Source organism: Amia ocellicauda, chromosome 10, assembly GCF_036373705.1.
Source record: "Amia ocellicauda isolate fAmiCal2 chromosome 10, fAmiCal2.hap1, whole genome shotgun sequence".
NCBI lineage: Eukaryota > Metazoa > Chordata > Actinopteri > Amiiformes > Amiidae > Amia > Amia ocellicauda.
Genome location: NC_089859.1, coordinates 43,551,634 through 43,564,395, shown reverse-complemented (window position 1 = coordinate 43,564,395; position 12,762 = coordinate 43,551,634). Strand labels below are relative to the sequence as shown.

The following is a 12,762-nucleotide window of genomic DNA, read 5'->3' as shown; positions in this document are numbered from 1 at the left end:
TCCAGGAGATATAATTGAAGAATTGTACACGTACCCGGCTACTTTCAACACCCTTTGCTGCACTGGTATATTTCCCTCTATTTTTCTTTTTTTTTTTGCTGGCAGTTCCGTCAATACCCGCCAGCCTTTAAGAGACATCATGCAGCCAGGCATCTCGGCTTGCGGCCACACCATCCTGAACGCGCCCGATCTTGTCAGATCTCGGAAGCTAAACGGGGCAGGGCCTGGTCAGTACTTGGATGGGAGACCTCCTAGAAATACCAGGTGCTGCAAGCTTTTTACGTCTCCTGGGTAACTTCATCGTAGCTCTTAATACTCTCTTTCTGTCTCCAGGAGATATAATTGAAGAATTGTACACGTACCCGGCTACTTTCAACACCCTTTGCTGCACTGGTATATTTCCCTCTATTTTTCTTTTTTTTTTTGCTGGCAGTTCCGTCAATACCCGCCAGCCTTTAAGAGACATCATGCAGCCAGGCATCTCGGCTTGCGGCCACACCATCCTGAACGCGCCCGATCTCGTCAGATCTCGGAAGCTAAACGGGGCAGGACCTGGTCAGTACATGAAAGTGAGACCTCCTGGAAGTACCTAGTGCTGCAAGCTTTTACGTCTCCTGGGTAACTTTATCGTAGCTCTTAATACTCTCTCTCTGTCTGGAGGAGATATAATTGAAGTATTGTACACGTATCCAGCTACTGTCAACACCCTTTGCTGCACTGATATTTTTCCATCCATTTTTCTTTTTTTTTTTTTTTTTTTTTTTTTTGCTGGAAGTTCCGTCAATACCCGCCAACCTTTAAGAGACATCATGCAGCCAGGCCTCTTGGCTTGCGGCCACACCGTCCTGAACGTGCCCGATCTCGTAAGATCTCGGAAGCTAAACGGGGCAGGGCCTGGTCAGTACTTGGATGGGAGACCTCCTGGAAATACCTGGTGCTGCAAGCTTTTACGTCTCCTGGGTAACTTTATCGTAACTCTTAATTCTCTCTTTCTGTCTGGAGGAGATATAATTGAAGAATTGTACACGTACCCAGCTACTGTCAATACCCTTTGCTGCACTGATATTTTTCCATCCATTTTTCTTTTTTTTTTTTTTTGCTGGAAATTCCGTCAATACCCGCCAACCTTTAAGAGACATCATGCAGCCAGGCCTTTCGGCTTGTGGCCACACCGTCCTGAATGCGCCCGATCTCGTCAGATCTCGGAAGCTAAACGGGGCAGGGCCTGGTCAGTACTTGGATGGGAGACCTCCTAGAAATACCAGGTGCTGCAAGCTTTTTACGTCTCCTGGGTAACTTCATCGTAGCTCTTAATACTCTCTTTCTGTCTCCAGGAGATATAATTGAAGAATTGTACACGTACCCGGCTACTTTCAACACCCTTTGCTGCACTGGTATATTTCCCTCTATTTTTCTTTTTTTTTTTGCTGGCAGTTCCGTCAATACCCGCCAGCCTTTAAGAGACATCATGCAGCCAGGCATCTCGGCTTGCGGCCACACCATCCTGAACGCGCCCGATCTTGTCAGATCTCGGGAAGCTAAACGGGGCAGGGCCTGGTCAGTACTTGGATGGGAGACCTCCTAGAAATACCAGGTGCAGCAAGCTTTTTACGTCTCCTGGGTAACTTCATCGTAGCTCTTAATACTCTCTTTCTGTCTCCAGGAGATATAATTGAAGAATTGTACACGTACCCGGCTACTTTCAACACCCTTTGCTGCACTGGTATATTTCCCTCTATTTTTCTTTTTTTTTTTTGCTGGCAGTTCCGTCAATACCCGCCAGCCTTTAAGAGACATCATGCAGCCAGGCATCTCGGCTTGCGGCCACACCATCCTGAACGCGCCCGATCTCGTCAGATCTCGGAAGCTAAACGGGGCAGGACCTGGTCAGTACATGAAAGTGAGACCTCCTGGAAATACCTAGTGCTGCAAGCTTTTACGTCTCCTGGGTAACTTTATCGTAGCTCTTAATAATCTCTCTCTGTCTGGAGGAGATATAATTGAAGTATTGTACACGTATCCAGCTACTGTCAACACCCTTTGCTGCACTGATATTTTTCCATCCATTTTTCTTTTTTCTTTTTTTGTTTTTTTTTTTTGCTGGAAGTTCCGTCAATACCCGCCAACCTTTAAGAGACATCATGCAGCCAGGCCTCTTGGCTTGCGGCCACACCGTCCTGAACGTGCCCGATCTCGTAAGATCTCGGAAGCTAAACGGGGCAGGACCTGGTCAGTACTTGGATGGGAGACCTCCTGGAAATACCTGGTGCTGCAAGCTTTTACGACTCCTGGGTAACTTTATCATAGCTCTTAATTCTCTCTTTCTGTCTGGAGGAGATATAATTGAAGAATTGTACACGTACCCAGCTACTGTCAATACCCTTTGCTGCACTGATATTTTTCCATCCATTTTTCTTTTTTTTTTTTTTTTTTTTTTTTTTTTGCTGGAAGTTCCGTCAATACCCGCCAACCTTTAAGAGACATCATGCATCCAAGCCTTTTGACTTGTGGCCACACAGTCCTGAATGCGCCCGATCTCGTCAGATCTCGGAAGCTAAACGGGGCAGGGCCTGGTCAGTACTTGGATGGGAGACCTCCTAGAAATACCAGGTGCTGCAAGCTTTTTACGTCTCCTGGGTAACTTCATCGTAGCTCTTAATACTCTCTTTCTGTCTCCAGGAGATATAATTGAAGAATTGTACACGTACCCGGCTACTTTGAACACCTTTTCCTGCACTGATATTTTTCCCTCCATTTTTCTTTTTTTTTTTTTTTTTTTTTGCTGGCAGTTCCGTCAATACCCGCCAGCCTTTAAGAGACATCATGCAGCCAGGCATCTCGGCTTGCGGCCACACCATCCTGAACGCTCCCGATCTCATCAGATTTCGGAAGCTAACGGGGCAGGGCCTGGTCAGTACTTGGATGGGTGACCTCCTGGAAATACCAGGTGCTGCAAGCTTTTTACGTCTCCTGGGTAACTTCATCATAGCTCTTAATACTCTCTTTCAGTCTGTAGGAGATATTATTGAAGAATTGTACACGTACCCGGCTACTTTCAAAACCCTTTGCTGCACTGATATTTTTCCCTCCATTTTTCTTTTTTCTTTTTTTTTTTGCTGTAAGTTCCGTCAATACCCGCCAACCTTAAAGAGACATCATGCAGCCGTGCCTCTCGGCTTTCGGCCACACCGTCCTGAATGCGCATGATATCGTCAGATCTCGGAAGCTAAACGGGGCAGGACCTGGTCAGTACTTGAATGTGAGACCTCCTGGAAATACCAGGTGCTGCAAACTTTTACGTCTCCTGGGTAACTTTATCGTAGCTCTTAATACTCTCTTTCAGTCTGCAGGAGATATAATTGAAGAATTGTACACGTACCCGGCTACTTTCAACACCCTTTCCTGCACTGATATTTTTCCCTCCATTTTTCTATTTTTTTTTTTTTTTTTTTTTGCTGGAAGTTCCGTCAATACCCGCCAACCTTTAAGAGACATCATGCAGCCAGGCCTTTCGGCTTGTGGCCACACCGTCCTGAATGCGCCCGATCTCGTCAGATCTCGGAAGCTAAACGGGGCAGGGCCTGGTCAGTACTTGGATGGGAGACCTCCTAGAAATACCAGGTGCTGCAAGCTTTTTACGTCTCCTGGGTAACTTCATCGTAACTCTTAATACTCTCTATCTGTCTGGAGGAGATATAATTGAAGTATTGTACACGTACCCAGCTACTGTCAACACCATTTGCTGCACTGATATTTTTCCATCCATTTTTCTTTTTTTTTTTTTTTTTTTGCTGGAAGTTCCGTCAATACCCGCCAACCTTTAAGAGACATCATGTAGCCAGGCCTCTTGGCTTGCGGCCACACCGTCCCGAATGCGCCCGATCTCGTCAGATCTCGGAAGCTAAACGGGGCAGGGCCTGGTCAGTACTTGGATGGGAGACCTCCTAGAAATACCAGGTGCTGCAAGCTTTTTACGTCTCCTGGGTAACTTCATCGTAGCTCTTAATACTCTCTTTCTGTCTCCAGGAGATATAATTGAAGAATTGTACACGTACCCGGCTACTTTCAACACCCTTTGCTGCACTGGTATATTTCCCTCTATTTTTCTTTTTTTTTTTTTGCTGGCAGTTCTGTCAATACCCGCCAGCCTTTAAGAGACATCATGCAGCCAGGCATCTCGGCTTGCGGCCACACCATCCTGAACGCGCCCGATCTCGTCAGATCTCGGAAGCTAAACGGGGCAGGACCTGGTCAGTACATGATAGTGAGACCTCCTGGAAATACCTAGTGCTGCAAGCTTTTACGTCTCCTGGGTAACTTTATCGTAGCTCTTAATACTCTCTCTCTGTCTGGAGGAGATATAATTGAAGTATTGTACACGTACCCGGCTACTGTCAACACCCTTTGCTGCACTGATATTTTTCCATCCATTTTTCTTTTTTCTTTTTTTCTTTTCTTTTTTTGCTGGAAGTTCCGTCAATACCCGCCAACCTTTAAGAGACATCATGCAGCCAGGGCTTTCGGCTTGTGGACACACCGTCCTGAATGCGCCCGATCTCGTCAGATCTCGGAAGCTAAACGGTGCAGGGCCTGGTCAGTACTTGGATGGGAGACCTCCTAGAAATACCAGGTGCTGCAAGCTTTTTACGTCTCCTGGGTAACTTCATCGTAGCTCTTAATACTCTCTTTCTGTCTCCAGGAGATATAATTGAAGAATTGTACACGTACCCGGCTACTTTCAACACCCTTTGCTGCACTGGTATATTTCCCTATATTTTTCTTTTTTTTTTTTGCTGGCAGTTCCGTCAATACCCGTCAGCCTTTAAGAGACATCATGCAGCCAGACATCTCGGCTTGCGGCCACACCGTCCTGAACGCGCCCGATCTTGTCAGATCTCGGAAGCTAAACGGGGCAGGACCTGGTCAGTACTTAAATGTGAGACCTCCTGGAAATACCAGGTGCTGCCAGCTTTTTACGTCTCCTGGGGAACTTCATCGTAGCTCTTAATACTCTCTTTCTGTCTGGAGAAGATATAATTGAAGAATTGTACACGTACCCGGCTACTTTCAACACCCTTTGCTGCACTGGTATTTTTCCCTCTATTTTTCTTTTTTTTTTTTGCTGGCAGTTCCGTCAATACCCGCCAGCCTTTAAGAGACATCATGCAGCCAGGCATCTTGGCTTGCGGCCACACCATCCTGAACGCGCCCGATCTCGTCAGATCTCGGAAGCTAAACGGGGCAGGGCCTGGTCAGTACTTGGATGGGAGACCTCCTAGAAATACCAGGTGCTGCAAGCTTTTTACGTCTCCTGGGTAACTTCATCGTAGCTCTTAATACTCTCTATCTGTCCGGAGGAGATATAATTTAAGTATTGTACACGTACCCAGCTACTGTCAACACCCTTTGCTGCACTGATATTTTTCCATCCATTTTTTTTTTTTTTTTTTTTTTTTTTTTTTGCTTGAAGTTCTGTCAATACCCGCCAACCTTTAAGAGACATCATGCAGCCAGGCATCTCGGCTTGCGGCCACACCATCCTGAACTCGCCCGATCTCGTCAGATCTTGGAAGCTAAACGGGGCAGGACCTGGTCGGTACATGAATGTGAGACCTCCTGGAAATACCTGGTGCTGCAAGCTTTTACGTCTCCTGGGTAACTTTATCGTAGCTCTTAATACTCTCTATCTGTCTGGAGGAGATATAATTGAAGAATTGTACACGTACCCAGCTACTGTCAACACCCTTTGCTGCACTGATATTTTTCCATCCATTTTTCTTTTTTTTTTTTTTTTTCTGCTGGAAGTTCCGTCAATACCCGCCAACCTTTAAGAGACATAATGCAGCCAGGCCTCTCGGCTTGCGGCCACACCGTCCTGAATGCGCCCGATCTCGTCAGATCTCGGAAGCTAAACGGGGCAGGGCCTGGTCAGTACTTGGATGGGAGACCTCCTAGAAATACCAGGTGCTGCAAGCCTTTTACGTCTCCTGGGTAACTTCATCGTAGCTCTTAATACTCTCTATCTGTCTGGAGGAGATATATTTGAAGTATTGTACACGTACCCAGCTACTGTCAACACCCTTTGCTGCACTGATATTTTTCCATCCATTTTTCTTTTTTTTTTTTTTTTTTGCTGGAAGTTCCGTCAATACCCGCCAACCTTTAAGAGACATCATGCAGCCAGGCCTCTCGGCTTGCGGCCACACCGACCTGATTGCGCCCGATCTCGTCAGATCTCGGAAGCTAAACGGGGCAGGGCCTGGTCAGTACTTGGATGGGAGACCTCCTAGAAATACCAGGTGCTGCAAGCCTTTTACGTCTCCTGGGTAACTTCATCGTAGCTCTTAATACTCTCTTTCTGTCTCCAGGAGATATAATTGAAGAATTGTACACGTACTAGGCTACTTTCAACACCCTTTGCTGCACTGATATTTTTCCCTCCATTTTTCTTTTTATTTTATTTTTTTGCTGGAAGTTCCGTCAATATCCGCCAGCCTTTAAGAGACATCATGCAGCCAGGCCTCTTGGCTTGTAGTCACACCGTCCTGAACGCGCCCGATCATATCAGATTTCGGAAGCTAAACGGGGCAGGGCCTGGTCAGTACTTGGATGTGTGACCTCCTGGAAATACCAGGTGCTGCAAGCTTTTTACTTCTCCTGGGTAACTTCATCGTAGCTCTTAATACTCTCTTTCTTTCTCCAGGAGATATAATTGAAGAATTGTACACGTACCCGGCTACTTTCAACACCCTGTGCTGCACTGGTATATTTCCCTCTATTTTTCTTTTTTTTTTTTGCTGGCAGTTCCGTCAATACCCGCCAGCCTTTAAGAGACATCATGCAGCCAGGCATCTCGGCTTGCGGCCACACCATCCTGAACGCGCCTGATCTCGTCAGATCTCGGAAGCTAAACGGGGCAGGACCTGGTCAGTACATGAATGTGAGACCTCCTGGAAATACCTGGTGCTGCAAGCTTTTACGTCTCCTGGGTAACTTTATCGTAGCTCTTAATACTCTCTATCTGTCTGGAGGAGATATAATTGAAGTATTGTACACGTACCCGGCTACTTTCAAAACCCATTACTGGACTGATATTTTTCCCTCCATTTTTCTTTTTCTTTTTTTTTTTTTTTTTTTTTTGCTGGAAGTTCCGTCAATACCCGCCAGCCATTAAGAGACATCATGTAGCCAGGCTTCTCGGCTTGCGGCCACACCGTCCTGAATGCGCCCGATCTCGTCAGATTTCGGAAGCTAAACGGGGCAGGGCCTGGTCAGTACTTGGATGGGAGACCTCCTAGAAATACCAGGTGCTGCAAGCTTTTTACGTCTCCTGGGTAACTTCATCGTAGCTCTTAATACTCTCTTTCTGTCTGGAGGAGATATAATTGAAGAATTGTACACGTACTAGGCTACTTTCAACAGCCTTTGCTGCACTGATATTTTTCCCTCCATTTTTCTTTTTATTTTATTTTTTTGCTGGAAGTTCCGTCAATATCCGCCAGCCTTTAAGAGACATCATGCAGCCAGGCCTCTTGGCTTGTAGTCACACCGTCCTGAACGCGCCCGATCATATCAGATTTCGGAAGCTAAACGGGGCAGGGCCTGGTCAGTACTTGGATGTGTGACCTCCTGGAAATACCAGGTGCTGCAAGCTTTTTACGTCTCCTGGGTAACTTCATCGTAGCTCTTAATACTCTCTTTCTTTCTCCAGGAGATATAATTGAAGAATTGTACACGTACCCGGCTACTTTCAACACCCTGTGCTGCACTGGTATATTTCCCTCTATTTTTCTTTTTTTTTTTTGCTGGCAGTTCCGTCAATACCCGCCAGCCTTTAAGAGACATCATGCAGCCAGGCATCTTGGCTTGCGGCCACACCATCCTGAACGCGCCCGATCTCGTCAGATCTCGGAAGCTAAACGGGGCAGGACATGGTCAGTACATGAATGTGAGACCTCCTGGAAATACCTGGTGCTGCAAGCTTTTACTTCTCCTGGGTAACTTTATCGTAGCTCTTAATACTCTCTATCTGTCTGGAGGAGATATAATTGAAGTATTGTACACGTACCCGGCTACTTTCAAAACCCATTACTGCACTGATATTTTTCCCTCCATTTTTCTTTTTCTTTTTTTTTTTTTTTTTTTTTTGCTGGAAGTTCCGTCAATACCCGCCAGCCATTAAGAGACATCATGTAGCCAGGCCTCTCGGCTTGCGGCCACACCGTCCTGAATGCGCCCGATCTCGTCAGATCTCGGAAGCTAAACGGGGCAGGGCCTGGTCAGTACTTGGATGGGAGACCTCCTAGAAATACCAGGTGCTGCAAACTTTTTACGTCTCCTGGGTAACTTCATCGTAGCTCTTAATACTCTCTTTCTGTCTCCAGGAGATATAATTGAAGAATTGTACACGTACCCGGCTACTTTCAACACCCTTTGCTGCACTGGTATATTTCCCTCTATTTTTCTTTTTTTTTTTTGCTGGCAGTTCCGTCAATACCCGCCAGCCTTTAAGAGACATCATGCAGCCAGGCATCTCGGCTTGCGGCCACACCATCCTGAACGCGCCCGATCTCGTCAGATCTCGGAAGCTAAACGGGGCAGGGCCTGGTCAGTACTTGGATGGGAGACCTCCGAGAAATACCAGGTGCTGCAAGCCTTTTACGTCTCCTGGGTAACTTCATCGTAGCTCTTAATTCTCTTTTTCTGTCTCCAGGAGATATAATTGAAGAATTGTACACGTACCCGGCTACTTTCAACACCCTTTGCTGCACTGGTATATTTCCCTCTATTTTTCTTTTTATTTTATTTTTTTGCTGGAAGTTCCATCAATATCCGCCAGCCTTTAAGAGACATCATGCAGCCAGGCATCTCGGCTTGCGGCCACACCATCCTGAACGCGCCCGATCTCGTCAGATCTCGGAAGCTAAACGGGGCAGGACCTGGTCAGTACATGAATGTGAGACCTCCTGGAAATACCTCGTGCTGCAAGCTTTTACGTCTCCTGGGTAACTTTATCTTAGCTCTTAATACACTCTTTCTGTCTGGAGGAGATATAATTGAAGTATTGTACACGTACTCGGCTACTTTTAACACCCTTTGCTGCACTGATATTTTTCCCTCCATTTTTCTTTGTCTTTTTTCTTTTTTCTGGAAGTTCCGTCAATATCCGCCAGCCTTTAAGAGACATCATGCAGCAAGGCCTCTTGGCTTGCGGCCACACCGTCCTGAACGCGCCCCATCTCGTCAGCTCTCGGAAGCTAAACTGGGCAGGGCCTGGTCATTACTTGAATGTGAGACCTTCTGGAAATTCCAGGCGCTGCAAGCTTTTTTCGTCACCTGGGGAACTTCGTCGTAGCTTTTAATACTCTCTTTCTGTCTGGAGGAGATTTAATTGAAGAATTGTACACGTACCCGGCTACTGTCAACACCCTTTGCTGCACTGATTTTTTTCCCTCCGTTTTTCTTTTTTTCTTTTTTTTTTTTTATTTGCTGGAAGTTCCGTCAATACCCGCCAGCCTTTAAGAGACATCATGCAGCCAGGCCTCTCGGCTTGCGGCCACACCGTCCTGAACGCGCCCGATCTTGTCAGATCTCGGAAGCTGAACAGGGCAGGGCCTGGTCAGTACTTGGATGGGTGACCTCCTGGAAATACCAGGTGCTGCAAGCTTTTATCGTCACTTGGGTAACTTCATCGTAGCTCTTAATACTCTCTTTCTGTCTGGAGGAGATATAATTGAAGTATTGTACACGTACCCGGCTACTTTCAACACCCTTTCCTGCACTGATATTTTTCTCTCCATTTTTCTATTTTTTTTTTATTTTTTTTTCTTGGATGTTCCGTCAATACCCGCCAGCCTTTTAGAGACATCATGCAGCCAGGCCTCTTGGCTTTCGGCCACACCGTCATGAACGCGCCCGATCTCGTCAGATCTCGGAAGCTAAATGGGGCAGGGCCTGGTCAGTACTTCGATGGGTGACCTCCTGGAAATACCAGGTGCTGCAAGATTTTTACGTCTCCTGGGAAACTTCATCGTAGCTCTTTATACTCTCTTTCTGTCTGGAGGAGATATAATTGAAGAATTGTACACGTACCCGGCTACTTTCAAAACCCTTTGCTGCACTGATTTGTTTCTCTCCATTTTTCTTTTTTCTTATTTTTTTTGCTGGAAGTTCCATCAATACCCGCCAGCCTTTAAGAGACATCATGCAGCCAGGCCTCTTTGTTTGCGGCCACACCGTCCTGAACGTGCCCGATTTCGTCAGATCTCGGAAGCTGAACGGGGCAGGGCCTGATCAGTACTTGGATGGGAAACCTCCTGGAAATACCAGGTGCTGCAAGCTTCTTACGTCTCCTGGGTAACTTCATCATAGCTCTTAATACTCTCTTTCTGTCTGGAGGAGATATAATTGAAGAATTGTACACGTACCCGGCTACTTTCAACTCCCTTTGCTGCACTGAAATTTTTCACTCCATTTTTCTTATTTCTTTTTTTTTTGCTGGCAGTTCCGTCAATACCCGCCAGCCTTTAAGAGACATCATGCAGCCAGGCCTCTTGGTTTGCGGCCACACCGTCCTGAACGCGCCCAATCTCATCAGATCTCGGAAGCTAAACGGGGCAGTGTCTATTCTGTACTTGGATGGGAGACCTCCTGGAAATACCAGGTGCTGCAAGCTTCTTACGTCTCCTGGGTAACTTCATCATAGCTCTTAATACTCTCTTTCTGTCTGGAGGAGATATAATTGAAGAATTGTACACGTACCCAGCTACTTTCAACTCCCTTTGCTGCACTGATATTTTTCCCTCCATTTTTCTTTTTTCTTCTTTATTTTGCTGGAAGTTCTGTCAATATCCTCCAGCCTTTAAGAGACATCATGCAGCCAGGCATCTCGGCTTGTGGCCACACCATCCTGAATGCGCACGATCTCGTCAGATCTCGGAAGCTAAACGGGGCAGGGCCTGGTCAGTACTTAGATGGCAGACCTCCTGGAGATACCAGGTGCTGCAAGCTTTTTACATCACTTGGGTAACTTCATCGTAGCTCTTCATACTCGCTTTCTGTCTGGAGGAGATATAATTGAAGTATTGTACACGTACCCAGCTACATTTAACACCCTTTGCTGCACTGATATTTTTCCCTCCATTTTTCTTATTTCTTTTTTTTTTGCTGGAACTTCCGTCAATACCCGCCAGCCTTTAAGAGACTTCATACATCCAGGCCTCTTGGCTTGCGGCCACACCGTCCTGAACGCGCCCGATCTCGTCAGATCTCAGAAGCTGAACGGGGCAGGGCCTGGTCAGTATTTGGATGGGTGACCTCCTGGAAATACCAGGTGCTGCAAGCTTTTTTCGTCACTTGGGTAACTTCATCGTAGCTCTTAATACTCTCTTTCTGTCTGGAGGAGATATAATTGAAGTATTGTACACGTACCCGGCTACATTCAACACCCTTTCCTGCACTGATATTTTTCCCTCCATTTTTCTATTTTTTTTTAAAAAAAATTTCTTGGATGTTCCGTCAATACCCGCCAGCCTTTTAGAGACATCATGCAGCCAGGCCTCTAGGTTTGCGGCCACACCGTCCTGAACGCGCCCGATCTCATCAGATCTCGGAAGCTAAACGGGGCAAGACCTGGTCAGTACTTGGATGGGAGACCTTCTGGAAATACCTGGTGCTGCAAGCTTTTTAGTCTCCTGAGTAACTTCATTGTAGCTCTTAATACTCTCTTTCTGTCAGGAGAAGATACAATTGAAGAAATGTACACGTACCCGGCAACTTTCAACACCCTTTGCTGCACTGATATTTTTCCCTCCATTTTTCTTTTTTCTTTTTTTTTTTGCTGGAAGGTCCGTCAAAACCCGCCCGCCTTTAAGAGACATCATGCTGCCAGGCGTCTCGGCTTGCGGCCACGCCGTCCTGAACGCGACCGATCTCATCAGATCTCGGAAGCTATACAGGGCAGGGCCTGGTCAGTACTTGGATGGGTGACCTCCTGGAAATACCAGGTGCTGCAAGCTTTATACGTCTCCTGGGTAACATCATCGTAGATCTTAATACTCTCTTTCTGTCTGGAGGAGATATAATTGAAGAAATGTACACGTACCCGGCTACTTTCAACACCCTTTGCTGAACTGATATTTTTCCCTCCATTTTTCTTTTTTTATTTGCTGGAAGTTCCGTCAACACCCGTCAGCCTTTAAGAGACATCATGCAGCCAGGCCTCTCGGCTTGCGGCTACACCGTCCTGGACGCACCCCGTCTCGTCAGATCTCGGAAGCTAAACGGGGCATGGCCTGGTCAGTACTTGGATGGGAGATCTCCTAGAAATACCAGGTGCTGCAAGCTTTTTACGTCTCCTGGGTAACTTCATCGTAGCTCTTAATACTCTCTTTCTGTCTGGAGGAGATATAATTGAAGAATTGTACACGTTCCCGGCTACTTTCAACACCCTTTCCTGCACTGTTATTTTTCCCTCCATTTTTTTATTTTTTTATTTTTTATTTTTTGCTGGAAATTCCGTCAATACCCGCCAGCCTTTAAGAGACATCATGCAGCCAGGCATCTCGGCTTGCGGCCACACCGTCCTGAACGTGCCCGGTCTCGTCAGACCTTGGAAACTAAACGGGCCAGGGCCTGGTTAGTACTTGGATGGGTGACCTCCAGGAAATACCAGGTGATGCAAGCTTTTTACGTCTCCTGGGTATCTTCATCGTAGCTCTTAATACTCTTTATCTGTCTGGAGGAGATATAATTGAAGTATTG

At 46.5% G+C, this 12,762-nt stretch overlaps 17 non-coding genes and 20 pseudogenes across 17 annotated transcripts; all 37 read left to right on the top strand.

Annotated features, from left to right (window-relative positions):
- The first annotated feature begins 157 nt into the window (after window positions 1–157).
- LOC136762559 (5S ribosomal RNA) lies at window positions 158–276 on the top strand. The gene has a single exon (XR_010820755.1). It is a non-coding gene; the product is annotated as a 5S ribosomal RNA (ribosomal RNA).
- Window positions 277–485: 209 nt separating this feature from the next.
- Window positions 486–604, top strand: LOC136761915 (uncharacterized; annotated as a pseudogene).
- Window positions 605–827: 223 nt separating this feature from the next.
- On the top strand, window positions 828–946 carry LOC136762369 (5S ribosomal RNA). The gene has a single exon (XR_010820570.1). It is a non-coding gene; the product is annotated as a 5S ribosomal RNA (ribosomal RNA).
- Window positions 947–1,158: 212 nt separating this feature from the next.
- On the top strand, window positions 1,159–1,277 carry LOC136762231 (5S ribosomal RNA). The gene has a single exon (XR_010820447.1). It is a non-coding gene; the product is annotated as a 5S ribosomal RNA (ribosomal RNA).
- Window positions 1,278–1,486: 209 nt separating this feature from the next.
- Window positions 1,487–1,606, top strand: LOC136761460 (uncharacterized; annotated as a pseudogene).
- Window positions 1,607–1,816: 210 nt separating this feature from the next.
- LOC136761820 (uncharacterized) lies at window positions 1,817–1,935 on the top strand (annotated as a pseudogene).
- A 224-nt stretch (window positions 1,936–2,159) lies between these two features.
- On the top strand, window positions 2,160–2,278 carry LOC136762593 (5S ribosomal RNA). Its single transcript, XR_010820787.1, has one exon. It is a non-coding gene; the product is annotated as a 5S ribosomal RNA (ribosomal RNA).
- Window positions 2,279–2,503: 225 nt separating this feature from the next.
- Window positions 2,504–2,622, top strand: LOC136761057 (uncharacterized; annotated as a pseudogene).
- Window positions 2,623–2,841: 219 nt separating this feature from the next.
- On the top strand, window positions 2,842–2,959 carry LOC136762665 (5S ribosomal RNA). Its single transcript, XR_010820859.1, has one exon. It is a non-coding gene; the product is annotated as a 5S ribosomal RNA (ribosomal RNA).
- Window positions 2,960–3,514: 555 nt separating this feature from the next.
- LOC136762219 (5S ribosomal RNA) lies at window positions 3,515–3,633 on the top strand. Its single transcript, XR_010820446.1, has one exon. It is a non-coding gene; the product is annotated as a 5S ribosomal RNA (ribosomal RNA).
- A 217-nt stretch (window positions 3,634–3,850) lies between these two features.
- On the top strand, window positions 3,851–3,969 carry LOC136761825 (5S ribosomal RNA). The gene has a single exon (XR_010820397.1). It is a non-coding gene; the product is annotated as a 5S ribosomal RNA (ribosomal RNA).
- Window positions 3,970–4,180: 211 nt separating this feature from the next.
- Window positions 4,181–4,299, top strand: LOC136761920 (uncharacterized; annotated as a pseudogene).
- Window positions 4,300–4,523: 224 nt separating this feature from the next.
- LOC136761093 (uncharacterized) lies at window positions 4,524–4,642 on the top strand (annotated as a pseudogene).
- A 210-nt stretch (window positions 4,643–4,852) lies between these two features.
- Window positions 4,853–4,971, top strand: LOC136761600 (uncharacterized; annotated as a pseudogene).
- A 210-nt stretch (window positions 4,972–5,181) lies between these two features.
- LOC136761217 (5S ribosomal RNA) lies at window positions 5,182–5,300 on the top strand. The gene has a single exon (XR_010820334.1). It is a non-coding gene; the product is annotated as a 5S ribosomal RNA (ribosomal RNA).
- Window positions 5,301–5,522: 222 nt separating this feature from the next.
- Window positions 5,523–5,641, top strand: LOC136761904 (uncharacterized; annotated as a pseudogene).
- Window positions 5,642–5,857: 216 nt separating this feature from the next.
- On the top strand, window positions 5,858–5,976 carry LOC136762594 (5S ribosomal RNA). Its single transcript, XR_010820788.1, has one exon. It is a non-coding gene; the product is annotated as a 5S ribosomal RNA (ribosomal RNA).
- Window positions 5,977–6,192: 216 nt separating this feature from the next.
- LOC136762456 (5S ribosomal RNA) lies at window positions 6,193–6,311 on the top strand. The gene has a single exon (XR_010820655.1). It is a non-coding gene; the product is annotated as a 5S ribosomal RNA (ribosomal RNA).
- Window positions 6,312–6,527: 216 nt separating this feature from the next.
- LOC136761379 (uncharacterized) lies at window positions 6,528–6,646 on the top strand (annotated as a pseudogene).
- A 210-nt stretch (window positions 6,647–6,856) lies between these two features.
- On the top strand, window positions 6,857–6,975 carry LOC136761453 (uncharacterized; annotated as a pseudogene).
- A 225-nt stretch (window positions 6,976–7,200) lies between these two features.
- On the top strand, window positions 7,201–7,319 carry LOC136762496 (5S ribosomal RNA). The gene has a single exon (XR_010820693.1). It is a non-coding gene; the product is annotated as a 5S ribosomal RNA (ribosomal RNA).
- A 216-nt stretch (window positions 7,320–7,535) lies between these two features.
- On the top strand, window positions 7,536–7,654 carry LOC136761378 (uncharacterized; annotated as a pseudogene).
- A 210-nt stretch (window positions 7,655–7,864) lies between these two features.
- LOC136761609 (uncharacterized) lies at window positions 7,865–7,983 on the top strand (annotated as a pseudogene).
- A 225-nt stretch (window positions 7,984–8,208) lies between these two features.
- Window positions 8,209–8,327, top strand: LOC136762476 (5S ribosomal RNA). The gene has a single exon (XR_010820674.1). It is a non-coding gene; the product is annotated as a 5S ribosomal RNA (ribosomal RNA).
- Window positions 8,328–8,537: 210 nt separating this feature from the next.
- LOC136762408 (5S ribosomal RNA) lies at window positions 8,538–8,656 on the top strand. The gene has a single exon (XR_010820608.1). It is a non-coding gene; the product is annotated as a 5S ribosomal RNA (ribosomal RNA).
- Window positions 8,657–8,872: 216 nt separating this feature from the next.
- LOC136761692 (uncharacterized) lies at window positions 8,873–8,991 on the top strand (annotated as a pseudogene).
- Window positions 8,992–9,206: 215 nt separating this feature from the next.
- Window positions 9,207–9,325, top strand: LOC136762152 (uncharacterized; annotated as a pseudogene).
- Window positions 9,326–9,548: 223 nt separating this feature from the next.
- On the top strand, window positions 9,549–9,667 carry LOC136762609 (5S ribosomal RNA). The gene has a single exon (XR_010820803.1). It is a non-coding gene; the product is annotated as a 5S ribosomal RNA (ribosomal RNA).
- A 220-nt stretch (window positions 9,668–9,887) lies between these two features.
- Window positions 9,888–10,006, top strand: LOC136761468 (uncharacterized; annotated as a pseudogene).
- Window positions 10,007–10,222: 216 nt separating this feature from the next.
- Window positions 10,223–10,341, top strand: LOC136761277 (uncharacterized; annotated as a pseudogene).
- Window positions 10,342–10,556: 215 nt separating this feature from the next.
- On the top strand, window positions 10,557–10,675 carry LOC136761957 (uncharacterized; annotated as a pseudogene).
- A 216-nt stretch (window positions 10,676–10,891) lies between these two features.
- Window positions 10,892–11,010, top strand: LOC136761301 (uncharacterized; annotated as a pseudogene).
- A 215-nt stretch (window positions 11,011–11,225) lies between these two features.
- Window positions 11,226–11,344, top strand: LOC136762578 (5S ribosomal RNA). Its single transcript, XR_010820773.1, has one exon. It is a non-coding gene; the product is annotated as a 5S ribosomal RNA (ribosomal RNA).
- Window positions 11,345–11,564: 220 nt separating this feature from the next.
- LOC136760640 (5S ribosomal RNA) lies at window positions 11,565–11,683 on the top strand. The gene has a single exon (XR_010820259.1). It is a non-coding gene; the product is annotated as a 5S ribosomal RNA (ribosomal RNA).
- Window positions 11,684–11,898: 215 nt separating this feature from the next.
- LOC136760653 (5S ribosomal RNA) lies at window positions 11,899–12,017 on the top strand. Its single transcript, XR_010820271.1, has one exon. It is a non-coding gene; the product is annotated as a 5S ribosomal RNA (ribosomal RNA).
- Window positions 12,018–12,226: 209 nt separating this feature from the next.
- Window positions 12,227–12,345, top strand: LOC136761798 (uncharacterized; annotated as a pseudogene).
- Window positions 12,346–12,566: 221 nt separating this feature from the next.
- Window positions 12,567–12,685, top strand: LOC136761349 (uncharacterized; annotated as a pseudogene).
- Window positions 12,686–12,762: the final 77 nt, after the last annotated feature.